General features: G+C 41.2%; 1 protein-coding gene across 1 annotated transcript in view; it reads right to left on the bottom strand.

The window, feature by feature from the left end:
• Nucleotides 1-14739, bottom strand: part of RAPH1 (Ras association (RalGDS/AF-6) and pleckstrin homology domains 1) — a 209885-nt gene extending 195146 nt beyond the window's left edge. Inside the window, exons 1-3 of the mRNA XM_051623049.1 lie at nt 14675-14739; nt 9924-10069; nt 1020-1078 (exon numbers count right to left, since the gene is read on the bottom strand). The gene's annotated coding sequence lies outside the window, so the exon portion shown is untranslated. The remainder of the gene's footprint in view (nt 1-1019; nt 1079-9923; nt 10070-14674) is intronic.
• Between the last annotated feature and the right edge of the window lie 4783 nt (nt 14740-19522).

The raw sequence follows: 19522 nt of genomic DNA on the forward strand, positions 1-19522 counted from the left end.
ATGACCTCTGTCCACAGCTGGCTGTGAACCTGTGTCCCTGTAGAACCTGCATATGTTCCAATTCACCTTCATTTCTGGCAATTAAGTTGACCATGGAAAGGCCTTCTGCAACCCCCTGGAATAATCCGACTTAGTACACTAGCATTTCTTTAAGACATGCAACCTGTAATGACCAATAAGTAATTCTGCCTTAAATAAGCTGCAGGTTGCTAAATTACCTGAATGGCAAAGGTTATGGGAGAGCAGAAACACTCATCTCACATATGGCATTAGTGAGAATTTGTTGTTGTTCCTGCACTTAAATAATTCCTGTTACGATGTTTACTAATGATGCTTCATCCAAATTGTCTGGCTGTTTTGAACTTCTCTTCTCAGTAGCTACTTTGGAGAACCTTCTCTTATTTCTGCAGTGCTTAATTTTCTCTTGCTTTCCTTACCACTGTAGCAGCCTTCCCAGAGCTAAAACATGATGCAAGTACACGTTATCATTTTCATTCTAAGTGAGGTTCTGGCAGGGTACTAGGTGCACTCAAATCAGCAGATGAATCAATGAAGATCAAAGTGAGATTTCAGTTCAGATTTTATTGACAATGATACTCTCATAATTTATATCTGGCACTATCGAGATGAGTGGAGCCTAAGTGCCCACAAAGATAATATTTATACCTATCTCCATAGGGTTCACATAGCAGTTAGCTCTGAAAAGTGCTGCTCTCCAAGACCTTGAGCTCTATGCTCAAGCTCCTGTGCTCTGTACATCCCTGATACTTGGAGAACATCTTGCTACAATCAACACTCAAAAGAATTTGATGAATGCAAGTCAGATATAGTTTTCTGTCAGGCCACAGTAGTACCAATACAAAAGCTGCAAACTCTAGGTCAGTATACATCCCAGAAAATGCAATCAAGAGGAAATCCTGACTCTCTGGGAAGAGTGTGAAAAGCAAAGGTGAAAGGATTTGGTCTCAGAACCATGCTCATTAGAACAGTGAGTTGAAAAGCATAACTAAGCATCTTACCTGGACAATCACTGTCTTCTTCCTTGTGCTAGACAAAAGCTACAGCTTGGGAGTGAGCCCTGAAAAATAAACCAGAAAATGTATCAGTTTTTCTGGTGACAGGAACGGTGTGAACCATTACTGAAGAGCTCTGCCTCTAGGAGAGGCATAAATAGGAATCAGACAAAGGATCCAACAGTTTTATAATTAAATCCAAACCAAAGAAGGCTGATATCAAGCATTTTTTATATATATAGTATATATAAAGCATTATATTTTTTATATATAAAGCATTTTATTTTATGCATTACTAAAAACAGTCTATTCTTGATATTCGTAAATTGCATGCTTGCTTGAACAAATAAATGGTACTTTGAGCTAACTTCTCTCACAGCTAGGCTGTGGGGCCTCTACAGTCCCTAAGAGGGTAACATAAATTTTGAATACTGGTTTCTGGCTGGGAGGGAGATGGGGGGGAAGAGGTGAAATTCAGAAAAATTTTGAGCTGCAGAGAATAAAGAAAAAATTAAATACTAAGCACCATAATCTGCTGATTCTGCAGATTCCTGACCATGGCTTAGGCATAATTATTCCTGCACTTCTACACACATTCAGCATTTAAATGACTTTGTTATAACTTTGTGTGAATATTTTTTTGTGACTGATAAGTGTCTTATTTAGAGGGTACTTTTATACTGTATAGCAAAGAGGAATGGTAAGGAACTGTGGTACGTTTGAGCACATAACAGTTACTGATAAATGCTCCAGTAACTGAGAATTTTCTCTGAAGTTGGTTTAAAATTTGTTGTTGTTTACTAGAGAGACAGAGCAAGGAAGAGTTCAGGTAAGAGATAAAACTTTGTTTGGAAGCACTAATAATTCCTGTTGATGTGACATGGCAAATGCTTCCCTGAAGGAGGGGTTCATTAACCACTCAAAGCTTCACTATTCTTTCCTTATTTTTAACTTTTAAAATGGAGATTCCTTTCTATTTCCATAGGCAGCTGTTTTAATCACAGTCATAGCTTTATATCTCAATGAACATTTTTTTAGTGGTTATGAAGATACAGTCAAACAAAAAAGTTCTGTTTCCTCCCTGAGGGTTCTTCATCATTCTCCTCTGGCTGTTGTTTTGAAAAGGTAGTACTTTAAAAAGTTCAGTTTGCTCTACTTCATTTGCTGCTCTGGGGTAGGATGTTTCTACACAACACCACTTCTGTTCTATCAGCCACATGATACAACTGAGGTCCTAAACCTTTAAGTCACTTTTGTTCACAGAAGCAGTAACAGGCAAGCTTCCTGCAGCAGAAGCATTTTTCAATATAAGCATATTGCAAATAGAAAACAAAAAGATGCAGTCAAAATGACAATTCAAAGAATCTGGATGAATTCTGCTATAACACAATATTTATAGGCACACAACTTTCTTACAAACATGCTACGTAATACTTTTTTATTCACTAGTGAAATTGATAAGAAAGCAAATCCTACTTATTAGCTACAATACAGACAGTTCAGTAATTAATGAAAGATTGACTGTTTACGATTAAAAAGAATGTATTGATGGCTTTTTATTTTCATTACAAACTCTTTACACACAAGGAAACCACTATAGCAATCTTTCATATCATTGACAGTAACTGCACAGATGCAGTTGTCCAGAGTTGTGCTGCCAGAGTGCAAGAAAAACATGTCACAATGCTGAGAAATCATGTATCAGGCAACCTGTCAGCTACAGCTTTGAGTAAATAAGTCCATTTTGAGATGTTTCTTTTAACATTGGACTGTCAGGGCTTTTTCAACAAAAAGCACGACTGTATTTTTAAGGAAAATGGAATTTCTCTCAAAATTATATTCCAATAGGTGGGACTTCAAGATGACCACCTTCTGTAGCAGGGTGTGTGATGCAACTGGGAGAGCTTAAAACAACTGGTTGAACTATGCTGTGTTGTGGGTGAAGTTTATCAACATTCATGCTCTGCCCTGTGATGCAGTAGCTTATGTTGATAGCTGGAACAAGCAGCAGGATGTTTTGTTCTTCCCAGTCCAGATCCTGGAATGTGCATTTTCTATGGGAAATTAATGTTAATGCTTGGGCTGAGAGCTCTGAAAGAGTATTGCCATTTACATGAAGAATACAGGATTACTGTTTTAAAATAAATAATAGTATCTAGACTGAATACTCCATGTTTCTTTCAAATTAGAACTGAGCAGCCAGACCCCAAAGACTCCTAAAGTTCAGTACACACAGACAATAAATTAATCCTGCTCTACATGAAAAAGTTTGTTAGACCTTAGTCCTGCTTTTAGAGATTCTGCTTGAGGATTTGTAGCTTCCTTGAACTAGCAATGAATGAGGCCAGTAGAAGTACTGCTTACTTTTGTGCAAACTAGAAAGTCTCCCTCTGCCATATAAGGAGATTGGTATGTACTAACTCCCACTGTACTTGATGATGATGATGCAAGTGCCCAGCATTAACAATAACAAATACCTCAACCTCCTTCTCAACCTGTGAAAATTCTCACTGACAGTGTCTGTTGTCTTTCAGCACACTGCAGAGACCTCTGTTCATGTGCTGGTGCACGGGGAAAGCCAAAATGTTTCACATTCTGTAGAAACTCTGATACCTGCTTGCCACAATCTTTAGCTTCTGCTATTGTAGTCTTTTTACTCCATTTGAACCAAAACAAATACAACAAATAGGTAATGAAAAGTAGGCCTTCTCTTCACCTGCACTAAAAACAGTGTTAGGCAGTACTATGGAAACACAAAACCTCATCTAATTGATTTGCATTATACAGGTAAAAAAATTAGATGTAATGAGCAGGACAAAAAAATGTAGAAATAGTTGGGTGGGAAAACAAGAACCAAAAATAATCTGCACTTGAAACTGTCACAAAACATAGCATGTTAGCAGTACTTAATCAAGATCAGAAAGCAAAACACTTCGTTTCTCTGTAAGTTATAAAATCCTTCTGGTAAGTGACACTCTGGAAATACTTGATAGCTCATAACTGGCTGACTTAATGTTTTACATGCAGGAAAGATGGCTAGAAGAGTAGTAATCAGCAGAATAATTTGGTTTCATAGTTGAGCTTTGATGAGGTGTTACATCGTGTGGGTAGCATTTATAAGCGCTCTCTCACTCTTAATTCTGTAGCAAAGATGACTGACTCCTTCACAAATTAATAGTATTTTCCTTTCCCTTAAAATGCTAAACTAATTATGTAATAATTTTTTATCTAGTCTTTTTATAGTAGTTTCATTAAGATGGAACATCTTTTAAGCTCTTTTCTCTCTTCATCTCTGTGCAATAATATATCATTCTAATAACTTTTCAGTAAATTCTAAAGTCATGTTATTCCCTCTCCCATATGTAAGCCACAGGCACATATCCTGTGCAAAAATTCTTCACATTAACATGTGGGCCAACTGCTGAATGAAGTGGGTGCCCTGCTGACAAAGGATATGGAGAAAGTGGAGTTACTTAATTCCTTCTTTGCCTCGGTCTTTACTGCTAAGGCTGACCCTCAGGATTCCCCAGATCACAGAAGTTGGGAGAGATGAAGACTTAACCTTGATTGAAGAAGACTAGGTTAAAGATAAGTTAAGGAAACTGGACATCTAAAAATTCATGGGCCCCCATGGGATGCACCCATGTGTGCTGAGGGAGCTGGCAGAATTCATCATTACACTGCTCTCCATCATCTTTGAAAAGTCCTGGAAAATGGGAGAGGTGCCTGAGGACTGGAAAATACCTAATGTCACTCAACTCTTCAAGAAGGACAAGAAACAGGACCTTGGTAACTACAGATCAGTCAGCCTCACCTCTATTCCTGGAAAGACAGTGGAGCAGCTTATTCTAAAGGTCATCTCTAAGCACATAGAAGAAAAGGGGGTTATCAGGAGTAGTCAGCATGGATTCATCAAGAGGAAGTCATGTCTGAACAATCTGATAGCCTTCTATGATGGTGTGACAGAATGCATAGATGCAGGAAGAACAGTGGATGTTGGTCTTCCTTGACTTTAGCAAGGCTTTTGACACTGTCTCCCATAACATCCTTGTGGATAAGCTCAGGAAGTGTGAGCTAAAAGAGTAGACAGTGAGGTGGATCAAGAACTGGCTAAACAATAGAGCCTGGAGTTGTGATCAACAGTGCAGAGTCCAGTTGGAGACCTGTGACTAGTGGTGTTACCCAGGGGTCAATATTGGGCCCAGTCTTATTCAACATCTTCGTCAATGATCTGGATGAGGGGATAGAGTGTATCCTGAAGTTCACTAATGATACACAGCTGAGAGGCTTGGCTGATACACCTGAAGGCTGTGCAGTCATTCAGAGAGATCTAGACAGACTGGAGAGCTGGGCAAAGATGAACCTAGTGTGGTGCAACAGAAGTGTAGGGTCCTCCACCTGGGGAGAAAAGCCACCACACACCAATGTAGATTAGGGGTTGACCTGCTAGAAAGCAGCCCCATGGAGAAGAACCTTGGGGTCCTGGTGGACAAGTTATCCATGGGACAGCAATGTGCCCTTGTGGCCAAGAAGGCCAATGGTATCTTAGGGTGCATTAAGAATAATGTCACCAGTAGGTCAAGGGAGGTTATCCTCCCCCTCTACTCTGCCCTAGTAAGACCACATCCAGAGTATTGTGTCCAGTTCTGGGCTCACCAGTTCAAGAGGGATAGGGATATACTGGAAAGAGTCCAACAGAGGGCTCCAAGGATGATTAAGGGACAGAAACATCTGTCATTTGAGGAAAGGCTATGAGATCTGGGGCTGTTTAGTCTTGAGAAAAGAAGACTAAGACAGGGCCTTATTAATGTCTATAAATACCTGAAGGGTGGATGTCAAGAATGGGCCAGTCTCTTTTCAGTAGTGCCCAGTGATAGGACAAGGGGAAATGGCACCAAGCTACAACACAGGAAGTTCCCTACGTGTTCCTACTGCAGCAGGGAGGTTGGACTCAATCTTCAGAGGTCTGTTCCAACCCCTATGATTCTATTATAATAGTTTACACTGTAGTTTTCAGATTAACTTCCATTGTTACCCATGTTTTTACTTCATATTTTAACATTAAGAAAGACCAGGCTTCCATATACTTTTTCTAAATACAGCCATTGATCTACTACCACTGATCACAAGGAAGTTTTGGTTGTTACATGGAAGTGAAAATTGCTTTACTCTCAGATTTCAGATGCCTCAGTCAGAAATACAACTTAAGCATTTGTTTTGTAGTTCCTGGAAAGACAGTCACAATGCTAAGGGTGGATATGCATTTCCTTTCTCCTCTTTTTCAATGCTGGATGCTCCACAGGACCAGACTGTTAGTATCTCAGCAAACAATTATGTGAGGCAGGAGGGGACACAGGCTGTCTCTCATTCAGTAGGGAGATGACACGCAGAGGAGGGTAACAACCTGCATGGCATCTGAAGGAAAATCAGGCTGCAAAAGAAGGTCTGGAGGAAGAGAGAGGAACTGTCTACACACAGCATGAATGTCGTATCTAAATGTGTTGCCTTTTTGTATTATTCTCCCCAAAAGAGTCTGTTTAGATGGGACAACAATGGATGCTTTAGGTGTTACTTTCCAACATGCAGAACAAGAAATAGCATCCAGACATATGAAGTATTTTAATTTAATACCCTCTATCACTGATAAGCTGCTCATATTAAACATTGTATTTATATTTTGGCAAATGTTTGTGTATAGGAAAATTCTGAAAAAATAAATTTGTTAGTATGTCAAAATTAAATATTTGATTTCTTTGAAATAGTGTTTTACTTTAAAAGTTACCTTAACCAGATAGAATGTATATCAAAACTGTCTGCCAAACGTACAAATATATTTTTCTCAGATTCCTAAGTTTGTCAAAATTTCAGATTCTTTTCAGATTGGATGGTAAATTAAGAACTACTTATCATAAATCTAGTCCTTGCAGAAGTGCAGAGATTGTGTCAAATCTGTAAAGAAAGATAATGAAGCCTTACTATTACAAAAGCCAGATGAACCACATGTAGTAGAAACTCATGTTTATCTTCTTTTCTCACCCTCACAATAAAACTTAATGTCTTTATGAGTTGTCCTGAAGGACAGTATATGGATTAAAAGCATCAACACTTGTAGCTAACTACTCAGACTATCACCAAAGCTCACTCATGTGGCTTTAAGTTCATGAATAAATCACAAAATCTTACTCATCACATAATAGCAAAAACCAAGTTCAGTTTAGTAAAACGTTTAAGTGTTGCAGACAGTTGTCCTGCAGCAGAACTGGAAGAGCAGAAGCTAGAAACAGCCTATTGTATGTGAAGCAGGTACTGTGGGAAAGCAGAATTAGGATTTATTAAATGTATACAATGAAATACAGTAAAACAGAAATACACATACAAAACATGTATAGTTCTATACTGAGTATGCCTAAAGGCTTGCCATGCTACCTAAACTTGTATTTTATAATAAAAACTCTTAAACCTGTCACTTAGAAATACATTGTCTTGACATTCATGTATCATTTGAAAAATGAAGTGTTGCTGGTCTGTGTAGTTGCTAGAAAATATTCCTATGTTTTGCAAAATGCTGTTTTCAGTTCTTTTAACATGAAACTGATGTTCTGATTATATATGATCACTAGAGACATCATGATATTTTTGTATTCATAAAGTATTGAAAGGGAATACCCCAGCAAAATCTCAAATCAAGACATCTCACGAGTCATGCAGAGTCCTTTTTAGCTCCTGCCCTAATTTCTTCACTTGGGTATGCATGAGTACATGGTTGCCACTTCCTAGTGGTGGGCGAGTGGGTCCTATTAGTCACTTTTACATAATTAGAATTGGCCAGAAAGTTCATACAGAGAATGCCAATTTATTTAAAAAAACAACAAAACTGTGCGCATTTGTGGTGCAGTTAAACCATTTTTGACAAAACTCTTCTTGGGTCAAAGTTAGATGTTCAGTTCAGTGCCAGAGAAAGGAACAAGAGCCACTTGCCTGAAGGCTGTGGGACTCAGCTGGCAAGTGAGACAGATTGCTGCTGCCTGATCCCATAAAGGCAGGAACAGGCCCAGACCACTGACCATGGTAGCAGATGGTCACTCTCTCTGCACTTTCAGTGGAAAATTTTGAAGGCTAGCAACCCTTCCTTATTTTTACTGAAAACCTGTGCAAGAGTGCAATTTTGTACTGATAGAGATTGAGAAATTCTTACCTTGAGACTTCACAAGTTTAATAACAATTTATTTGGGATTTTTGTTTTCGTTAGTCTGTTGCATTAAAGCTCTCCGAGGTTGCTCAAGAGGGCATGCTATTAACAACACTGTCCCATTACAGCATGGATCAGCAGCAGACTTAAAGTACCATGAATACTTCTTGAAACACAAGTTAGAATCATTGTTTTCAACAACTGACACTTAAACATCCTTTGTTCAATATATTTTTACATCAGAAGGAACTGTATAAGGTTGGAATCCAATAAGCATCATACTTTCTTATGCAATAAAGGTTTCTGATTTGAAAAACTCATATGTAACTCATATCACCCATTTAGGTGCTGCTACCTACCAAGGATTAGTCTTTTCAATCCATTTCCAGATGGAATTTTATCTATGCTGATAATACCGTGTTTAAATTTTTCTTTTCCCTTTCCAAGTCACACACATTGCAGTCATGCTTCTTATTCATACTCTTTGTAAGTATTTAAGCAAGAGATATCCTCCTAGCTTATCTTCTTGAAACTGGCAAACTATGTAGCAGACCATGTTCTCAGCTCTGAGCTCTGCTGCAGCTAACTCACCCTAGGACAGATTTTCAACAGCAAGAACAGGCTGTATAGATGCATTCAGTGTCACCAAAGCAGTCTGCACTAGACATACTATACAGAGAATTTTATTAAAAAAAGGTCTCCTACACTTCTTAAATTCAGGTGATTCAGACTTCTTTAATGGGCCTTGAGTTTGCCCCTGTAGGTTCATTCCTCTTCCTCATACTCACTTTTAAATCTGTAAGTTTCTGCCTTTGTGAGCAATCTAGACCTTACAGGCTACTGTATGGTCAGTTTTGAGTGAATGCACAGATAGCTGCTGTTATAAAATGAATCTCTAGCATTTTTTTTTCCATCACAAGTTTCTATGCCTTCCTTCCACAGACAAAATAAGACAGTTACTGTTAACTCACTGGTTGTGTGAATAGCAAAAATGCGCAGTTCTGTGGTAGGACAGCACAGCAGCAGTAACTCTTTAATCTAATGCTAGTAGTATTGCCACGTGTACGATAATCAAGGAGAGTGCAATATAAATGAGTACTAATAAAATAGTACCTGCTTTACAATGGCTGCAGGCATGATTCCAGACCAGACATAGCAGGCAGAAAAGTTAGGAATTATGCTAAAAGACACTGCAGCAGCTATACAGATTGTTGATTTCTACCTATGAATTCCTAGGTGGTGAAGCAGAAAGCCCTTACTCTTGGGTATTTCTGTTGGAAAAGGTGAGTCAGGACAAGACCTAAAGCTTATACAGACACCATAGAGAATGTGATAATGCCACAATTCAGGCTGCCTGGAACAAAGGCATGGAGAATCACGGGATGGCTGAGGTAGAAAGGCACTTTGGGAGATTGTCTAGTCCAACCCCATTGCTCAAAGCAGGGTCAGCTACTGCACCAGTGTCTGACTACCCTCAATGAAAGTTTTCTTATTTAAACAAAACGTCTTATATCACTTCTGTCACTGGGCACCACTAAGAAAAGCTTGGCTCTGTCTTCTTTACAGCCCCCATCAGGTATTTATAGACACTAACGAGACGCCCCCTGAGCATTCCCTTCTTGAGCCTAAACATTTCTAGCCTCTGAAATCAGAAGTGGCCCTTGCTTGACTTAGGTATGTAATTAAGCAGTTAACCTGTTAGGAAAGACGCCATTACTCACTTCAAGCACAGAGTCTGCAGGCTGCTCACAGAGTCCTATGACAATTTTCTTCAAGGCTGCTTGATTCCTTTGGTTGTACTGAACACACCCAGCTGCTCCCACCACCATGTTTGAGGAGACTCTGTCACATGGGTGAACTGCCTGACCTGCAATGGAAATAGCAGGGCAGTCAGAGAACCTGCAATTGTTGACCTACACCATCACCCTGAAGTAGCACCTTTTTCCTACAGACCAATATGCCCACCCAAAAGGAATTACAATCATATGAGCTTCAAACAATATGGAGGCTGCTGCACTTTTTAGGCTTTAATCAGATCAAATTGCAATTTGCTATCAGCAAATGAGGCTAAGAAAATAACTGTGCCTCAAGTAGGCCAGAAAAATTATGCACTCCACCCACTGTCCACTTTCCAATACTGGGTAAGAGCAGATGTCAGGGAAGAGTATGAAATGAAGTATGCAATGAAACCTTCCTAAAACACTGTCCCAACCCTCCCTGACCAGCAGCACAGGACCTTCAAAGAGTACATTTAACAACTCTGAGGGATTCCCCTTCCACAGATTTATCCTGCCACATTTTGAAATGCTGTGGACTACAAGTCCAGGTAAGCAAGGATGATCAGCTGTTCTGTATTACAGAAAGTTTGAGAAGAACTTGAAAAAGCTCAGACAGCCTTGAAAACAGCAGAAAAACCTAGACAGACAAAAGGTGATATCTGAGATAGTTTTCAAAGCTTGGAAACAATGAAATGTTCCTTTTCTTAGTGGAAAAATAGTTATGTTTCCATATCAACTACAAAAATTTGTAGCTGCCTTACATGAAGTTAATTAAAAAAGCACCACTTGCTCTTCTGTAAACCACTATCAGTAATCACCTAGTTACAAAAACGTAACTAGAAGGAAAGATGCAAATGGCCAAATTAATTTTTCCCTTTCAACTATTTTTTTTCCTCAAGCAGAAGAGACACTGAAACAGTCCATCACACAAGCATTACAGAGCCCTCACTGATGTCACGAGAAAACATAGTGTAACCACAGCAACCAAATGAGAAGAGGCATGACTGACTTTTTTTGTTACAGCTTTTTTCTTACCTAATACAGGAAAGAAACCAAACAGCCTGTAGAGCTAAATCCTTAAATCAGTAATAACATGAATCAATGACTTGGTAACTAAAGAATTCTATATTGTTGATTGCACATGCAGTAAGACCTTGGCATAAGTAGTAATACATTTGTACACTTCCCATCATATTGTGAACACCAACAAAACAGTGCTTAAAAATGCCTGGGCCAGCCACAGCAGGTACTCTCTAATATCAGGCACAGAGATAAGAGTCTTAAAAAAGATCAGGAATAACCAATAGGAATATAATCACATCCAACAGTACTGTTGAAGAGGTACACTGTAGCACCTAAAGGGCCACTTTCATCAAAGGGAGGGTAGTTCAGATGCAACAAGCTTCAGCTGTGATGCTGATGACTATGATATGTACCAAATACAACTTCACTGCTATCAGCTTCCAAATGGCCATATCTTGCCTCTGCTGCTGCAGTATAGCTAGCAAACAAACAAGGATAAAGAATTCTAGCAATCAGACAGGGCAATCAGCAAGAAGAGCTGACTTTGAATTAAAGAGATAAAGAACATGTGTGACTTTTCAGTGGTCACTTGAAGCAAAGGAATGAGCAGCTGATCTATAAACAGATCTACAGAGAGAAAACAGAAATTTATCACACCATATTTTCCAGTGATACCTGATGATGCTCTGTTCCTGGCTTTGAAGTAACCAAGTCAGCTCCCAGATAGAAGGGGATTCCTGAGGAAGTCTGAAATTAGGCTTGGGAACAGTCTACAATTAGCCCCATACGCTATTGTAACATTAATGCTTAGCAGCAGTATCCACAAAACGAAAACAGAGAAACACCAACTTTCACATTTTCTGATAGTCATCTAGATAACTTGAATGTAATTGTAAAGGCCAGCTGCACCAGATGAGAACAAAAAAAAATCATAGGTCAAATGTCCTGCCTCCCAGATAAGTATGCAACAGTGGGTGCTTAGTGAGGAATGAAACAACAGGAAAAGCATATGGTGATGCTATTCTGAAAGAGTCTCATAACTTACAAAAATGTGCAGGTTGAGGACTTCTCTTGGGTTCATGTCTTTGTAACTCAGCTAAGGTGAGGACACAGAAAATCCAGGATTCTGCAGTATCTGTACAAACAATATGGACACCTCTATTTCACCAGCTTCACTAGGCTGCAACAGGATCCAGCAGGCTGCTTAACTCCTCTGGATATGGGTGTGCTTTGCTGTGGCTCAGTTGGAACTGCATAAGGCTACGGACTCAAAACTGAAGCAGCACTTCATCTAGGACAACAAAAGCCCCTGAACAAACTTTCACTTTTAATGACCAGCATTTACAAAGCTGAGATGAAAGAGACAAGCATGAAAAGCCCCTTTTTCAAAGTTTGCCAGCAGTCAGTCATGAGCAAGCAGGGATCTGTACATTCTCATATGATGTGCATACACCTGCCTAGGTAGTAGCTGCGAAAGCTTAGACTGAGCAGAGCTCACTGAGGTTTTATTCTGACAACAAGGATACATTAATTACTTCAGAGCTTGTCTAAATATAGCTATGTAATTCCTGCATTCAGGCTTCCTCTGTGATCCAGTTAAGAGTTAGCTTGAATATATTTACCCTGAACTGTATAGTGTGCACTAGAGACACTGAAGGAAAGCTAACAAAGATGGGAGCTGAGCAGCTCCAGAGCTGGTCACTCTTGCTGCAAGTGCTGTCATAGCCCTATTAACTTTTGCAACTTGCATGCACTGCAGTTTCTTGTGGTTGCATTCTCAGGCTGAAGTCCCTTGTAATCAAGCTGATTTGGCACAGTAATGTGTGGCTGTGGAGGGCCCTTGAAATGAAGTCGAAATGCTGTATCTTGAAGCAATTAAGCAGTTGTGTGGCTTATTTTTATGAAGTAGCTATGCCCATTTCCCAGGAGCATGGAGGCTGTGAACTTCAGTGAGGAAATCTGGAGTCTTTACATGACAAAGGCCAATTCACTAGAATGTCCCATGGTGATCAGTGTGGTTAAAGTAATGTTTCAGAGTAGTAATTTCAGTCTCTTATGTTCTCTAGAGAATATAAATATCCAACTTCTGTTTTTTGCTCATTGGAATTTTAATTTTTATTGTAAGCTCTTTTTCATGTGGTGACAGCATCCAAGCTTCCTTTGTATACTAGACTTTGTAGCAATGCCAAGGCAAGGTATTAGCATGGCCTTCTCCCTCATTCTCTTGAGGATCTGATGAGAGGTATGCGTGCCCTCATGTGATGATTTTGTCCACTTTTCCCATCTAACACACACAGACCAATACCACATACTTCCTTTAAAATGTTTTGCATGATAGATGTTTGCAGACCCTGTATGGCCACACAAGCCATGCTCATAATTAGTAACTTTATGCTTTATCTTATAAATTAATTGGTTTAAACAGGATCATAGATAACTAGACTCAGTAAGTTGTTACTGATCATGTAGTAAGGGGGGACCTTCTAGCCTGAAGCCTCTCCACTCTGGATGTAGGTAATCAGAATTTTACTAACAAGCCAATCTGGCCTTTGGCCAGAACCAACAATCCTTACCCACTCCCCTGAGGAAAGGCTGCTAACAACCAGAACAGAACATAGTTACTTGAAGAAATAAATGACTTCTACTCAAACTGCTTTGCTTCTCTGGCCTGCTAGGAGGACTGTTTTGACAGCTCGTTCTTTCTCATCAAATTAACAAGCATAAATGAACAATGCTTAAATTCCCACAAAAGACTGTGCTCTGCTCTGACACCTTCAAAACCTCCTCAGCCCTAGGACATCTACTCTGTCCCTACAAGTGCTAGCACCTCAGAATCAAACAATGCACTGGTCGCTGCTGAGCAGATTTTAGAGTTTCTTGCTGATGAAGAGAAACCCTTGTCAACATAAAGCCACACATATGAGGAGACTCACGCAGGATTCTAGGAAACCACAAGGCACCTCGGCATGACCTGAACAGGCCGCACCACAAGTCACAAGCAACGCCGGGCTGAGGTGAAGGAGACCACAGCCTGGCACCCAGAAACAGCTCCCCAAGAACACCGCCGCGCAGACAGGCCAGGGACGAGCCGACCGGCCCTCAGACCGCACCTGGGTTTCCTGCAGGCCCCTCCCGCACAGCCGGGCCCCGCGTCCAGCCCCCGGCGCGTGAGGCTGCAGCGCCCCCGCGCGGCCTCCCCGCGCTCTGCCCGAGGGCAGCGGCTCCGGCGGCTCCGGCGCCGGCGGCGGGGAGCGGAGCTGAGCGGTCTTTGTTCCAGGGGATTCCGCTGGCAGAAGCGTAGGCAGAGCGGGTGGGGATGTTGGGACCTAGGAGAGCTTTCAGCCATGGGCCCGGCTGTGAGCGCAGTGGGGTCGCTGTCCAGTAACCACTGCTCAACGTGCGCCATTTCACTGCACCCCGCTCAGCCTGAAAGGCAGTTTTCAGAAGCATCTCCTGCCAAAGAGGAAACAAACCCTTCACCAGCCTCTTGTTTCCTTTGTTCACCCCATATCTGAAGCTAAACTGAAGCAGTTTGCTCTCTCACCCAATGATGCCTCCCCAGACAAGGGGAATCCGGAAGAGCAGAGAAGCCCTGCAGGCTGAAATACAAACAGATTTTGTGAAATAACAAACCCAATACAAACACCAACAGAAAGTATATGAGCTCATACTTAGCCCAGTCCTCAGGAGCAGCAGAGGGAGCAGCAAGGCAAGAAAGAAGAGTCCCAGGAATGAGAACTCCTTACCCTTATCCCACTTCCCCTTTTATAATGAGCACGAGGTGAGGACACACCTGTCACCAATCTGGGGCAGCTGCCCTGACTAGAGCTCCCAGCTGCCTTCAGGATACTGACTGGCCTGTAATTCTGTCTGTCCCAGTGAAACCAGGACACTTGCTACAGGAGGCAAGGGGCAAGAGCACTGCAGTGTGCACAGCTTTGTCTTTGTTCTTACACCTGTAAGAGGAGTGCTGCTGGACCAAGCCTTGAGCGTGACAGAGTGAGTGATCTCTGCTCTGAAGGTGGGAGTACTGCCTTTTGCAGCTTTGGCCTACAGGTACAATGCAGGTTGTTCCCAATACAGTAACCTGTGAGATTCTGAATGACAGACACAAAATAGAGGAGATATAGTTACATGTTGGAGAAACCTGTGGCTTCATAGTTTGTACTCCTCCAAACCCAGCAAGGCCTGAGCTGCCTAAGCCTAGCTCCAGTTAACCAGTAATAGTATCAGCAAAGCCCAGCTTGAAAACTCTTGAAAGACAGCGTCTTCAAAACTACTTAAAGTTGTCTGGGAACAGACAGTGGCATGTGTGTCTTCAGCCACTTTGGTGCTGCAGGAAGTCCAAGACAGGGTTGTCCTGCCTCACCTGTCCTTGCAATTTTCAGCACAGCATTTGATTAATCTCTTATCTGCAAGAATGCATCACAACTTTTGGGCCTGTTTCTGTTTGAGAAAGTTCTCCTTTGTTATACTGTCAATGCAGTGATAGCAAAAGTTTACCTTTAAAAAGTAATCACAACAATGCTGAGATAACAATCACACCACAAACCCCAAGTACCACCACAGTATGTGGCTCTTTCAGTCCTAACTCCTCCAAGGCAGCTGACCAGATAACCACATAACAGGAGTCTCCACCCTACTACAAACTTTGAAATAGTTGGGGTGTGAAAATTTTACAGAATGTATTTAATTCATCATTGTCACACCCAAAAGAAAACTAAATTCAAATCCAAAAGCAGATAACTTTTATGGCCACCCAGCTCATCAGCACATATCTGTCATACGCTTCTCTTTCTACAAGTGGCAAGACAATTAGCAGGCTGGGTCCCCAGGTTTGCACTTCATATGGTTTTGCATATTTACTATCCATTCTGGAAGACCTCTCTTCTCAACCTAGATATAAGTGGTGCTGGTGACACAGTCCCACTCAGCAGCATGTTGGCCACAGGGGAACTGCAATGCATTCAGAAGGTATCCTCTTCCCTCTGGAGCACTGTCAATGAAGCCAGGCCACTTAAAGCTCTGATCTTCTAAATATCTCCTTCATACTCAGGGATATGCCATTGCAAGATATCTACTGCTCACAGTCCTCTTCCCAGTACACCTTGAAGGGCAGGAGCATGCTCTTGTCTTTGTTATTGTTATTCAAGATATTAAACCTTCCACAGCCATTCTGTAGGTCTGCAGTCCACACCATCAGCATATGCACATGACCTTCATTGATCCATTCCTATCTCTATGCTGTATGATGGAGAAGTGGTTAGGCACCTCTTCAGATAACTGTATTGCAGTGGACACGGGCTGGGTAAGCAGAGGCATAGAAGTTCCTGAGACCAAATGGACACAGTCTATTGACAAGATGGCTCTCGGTGCCTTGAGCCAGCCAGTCCAAAATATTAATCACAGATTCTGAAGTGGCATTTAGAACTACAGAATCATAGTATCACAGAATGGTTTGAGTTGGAAAGGACATGGACATTTAAAGGTCATCTAGTCCAACTCCCCTACAATGAGCAGGGACATCTTCAATTCGATCAGGTTGCTCAGAGCCTCATTCCACTTGACCTTGAATGTTTCCAGGGATGGGGCATGTCCCACCTCTCTGGGCAACCTGTTTGCACTGATGTATTTACCACTCAGCACCTGTTGACTGAATTTATAGGTCAGTGCCCTTGCATGTGTTAGATCTGGGCTTAACTCCTTAATGTACACCTTTTTTTTGTGTTTTTTTTTTTTCTTTTTTCTTTTTTCTTTTAGGAAAGATGATGACAATGAAATATTCTCAAGCATCATTTGAAAAAAGAAAGTGATTCATGGGGTGCCTGAGCTTGAACCAAGGAGCAAAGCCACACACACACCCCAATGGGAACTGTCTCATTAGATCTGCTCTATACAGAGGTGTTTGCCCTGCTGCTGCGCTGAGCCCTGGTAGCTTCTGCTGGCACATTGATGAAAATAATAATACAGCATGCCCCACGGGCCTGTGGGAAAGATCAGACCAATATATCAGTAGAAGGAGGCATCAGACAAATGAGGGAGCACATGAGCTACGTTTCAGGCTGAAATCTCTATATCCTGGATGACTGCAGGTTTACACACCTAATGGGGAGTGATGCAGATGGGAAGTGGGATTTAAAACCATCACAGAACCTTAAAAGTAGCACACTGAAAGTCATTGTTCCCCTTCTCAATTAGGAAGACAGGAAACAAAAAAGCATGAGTGTGTAGGCTTTCTGTTCCAGCCCTGAGGGAACGACCCAGAGTCATGAGAATATAGGCCAGATATTGAAGCAAAGAATGAGAAGCAGCAGGAGACAACAGACTATAATTTGTGTGGATAGACTTTAGCAGCCTCTGTAGAAAGTATCACAAAACATTTTATTGAAAGAATATTTTGTATTGCTGTGGGCAACTGCTCATCATCCACAAGCAGAACTAGAAAACTGTTGGTGAAACAGAACAAGCTACTTCAATGTAAACACCACCTTTGTTTCATGGAAAACAATGCAGTAGCATTTTGATATAATGAGCATTATTTAGGGTGGTAACAGTAAGTATAATAGGAGCTATGTAACTGAACAGAGCAAAGACAAATAGGTATAATGCATCACAGGGGAAATCTTGGCTTTGAATCAGTCTCCTTAGGGAAGCCGCAGAAGTGTTGTTTTCCAAGTCACTTGGGATTAGAATGGAGAAGCATTGAAGACTGCATGGTAGAGAACTCTGGTGTATGGACCAAGGGATGAGCAAACCTTCTTTGGAAGTGGGTATATCACTGGATGCATTTTTAAAGGCTTAAAAATTCCCAGAAGGATTTTCCAGGTTGTCAGTGATGGCAAGTTGGAAGGGAGATGATAGGAGAAAAGGGAGTTTATCACTGTAGGGTACTGTTGGGGGTAGGACACGAAGAAGGAATGGGGATTGGGGAAAGGAGAAGCCACATTCCAGAAAGGAGTTACTGCACATGCTGAAGGGCAGCCTCTGCTTCAAAAGCAGGGTAGACAGGGACTAGGGGACAGTCAGGTTAGAGAAGGAAAGAAGTTAGCTCTGAAAGAGGTACATGGATGAAAGAGGGAAAATCAAGACAAAAAATAGAGAAAAGAATGAGGGTGGAAAAAGGAAACACGTGTTTGTGAGCAAAAATAGTTGCAGCTATAGGAAGTGTGTTGTGGAAACAGACTGCTTGTCCCAGGTGGTTAACTGTAACTAACCGTAGTATTTGCAAGAAACACTTCCAAATTGTAGTCATGATGTCTTTGTGAAGTAGGTAAGCACTGACAGAGGAGGGAGGCAAAGACAGAAAGACTGAAAGGCAATGGAGCAGTCTGTGTTGGTGTGGGACCAGAAGGTGAGCATCCATCACGCTTGGCCCTGAGCTAGACTTCATGTCTCTTCACTTGTGAACATACTCTGTGAGTGTCCCAGGCTCTCCTGGCTCATCATCAAATACACTAAAGCACCAAAAAAACCCACTGTCTAGATCAAAGTTCAGAGTGATACCAAACATACCCCAAAGTGTATCCTGGGCTGGACCCTTTTGCAACAAAGAGGGCAGTGTGTTTTAGCAACCCCAAGCACCAGCAAGCAGAAAAGGAGAAGGGGTAATTTTAAACTTGAGGCTATCGTGACAAGAGAAAGAGACGAAAAAAAGAGTTTACTGGACAGTGGGACTTGCTCCAATTGTTATAGAAAGATTTATACCAACCAAGCTACACTGGTAGCTATTCTTATCCCAGGAGGGAAAAATTATATCAAGTGTAACTGATAAGGTCATAGAGAGAGGAGGAAAGGAGTAAGTTGCTCTAAAATAACTACATTGTTTTTTAAAAAAACTCCATCAAAATTACCTTCCTGGCAAAATTTTTAGTTTGTGAACACTAACAATACTGATTTGTTTTAAAGCTTGATTTCACAAAACAAACAAACAAACAAACCAGCTAAAATTTTGCTCAAAGGAATACATTCCCTTACACCTCTATTGACCTTACCAGCCAGCAATATGCTATGTAGGGACTCAATCCTTGGTGTGTTGTCAGCATGCTTTTCCAAAGGTGTGAGTGGGATAATTCACACATGATGCTCTTCCTTCCCTAATTCTGTAGCAGCAGCAGCAGCAGCAGCAGTAGCAGTAGCAGTTCTTTTTACTATAGGCCTTCCTGGCTGTTTGTCTTACACTTACCTGAGGGGCAGTAAAACCCCTGTCCCAGGATACAGCTGCTCTGTTGTTTCAGCACTCCCCATAAAGTGGTTATGGAAGATGGGAAAGATAGTTCTACCTGGAATCTCAGTAGATCCCAATGCAGGTCATAACTTCTTAGGGAAAGCTCAGGAGTCAGATGTATCTTGCTTGAACCTCCACATATAACTCCTGAGCTTCAGAATTAAAAGCATACTGCAGAAACTTTCTCTAGTTAGAGTTATTTAAGTTTGGCTCCACAGACCTGAGCTGAAAATTTAGATAAAATCTTGACTTGATTCAGGCTTACCTCTAACTTTAATTTAGCAAAAGACAAAGA

Source organism: Apus apus, chromosome 6, assembly GCF_020740795.1.
Source record: "Apus apus isolate bApuApu2 chromosome 6, bApuApu2.pri.cur, whole genome shotgun sequence".
Taxonomy (NCBI): domain Eukaryota; kingdom Metazoa; phylum Chordata; class Aves; order Apodiformes; family Apodidae; genus Apus; species Apus apus.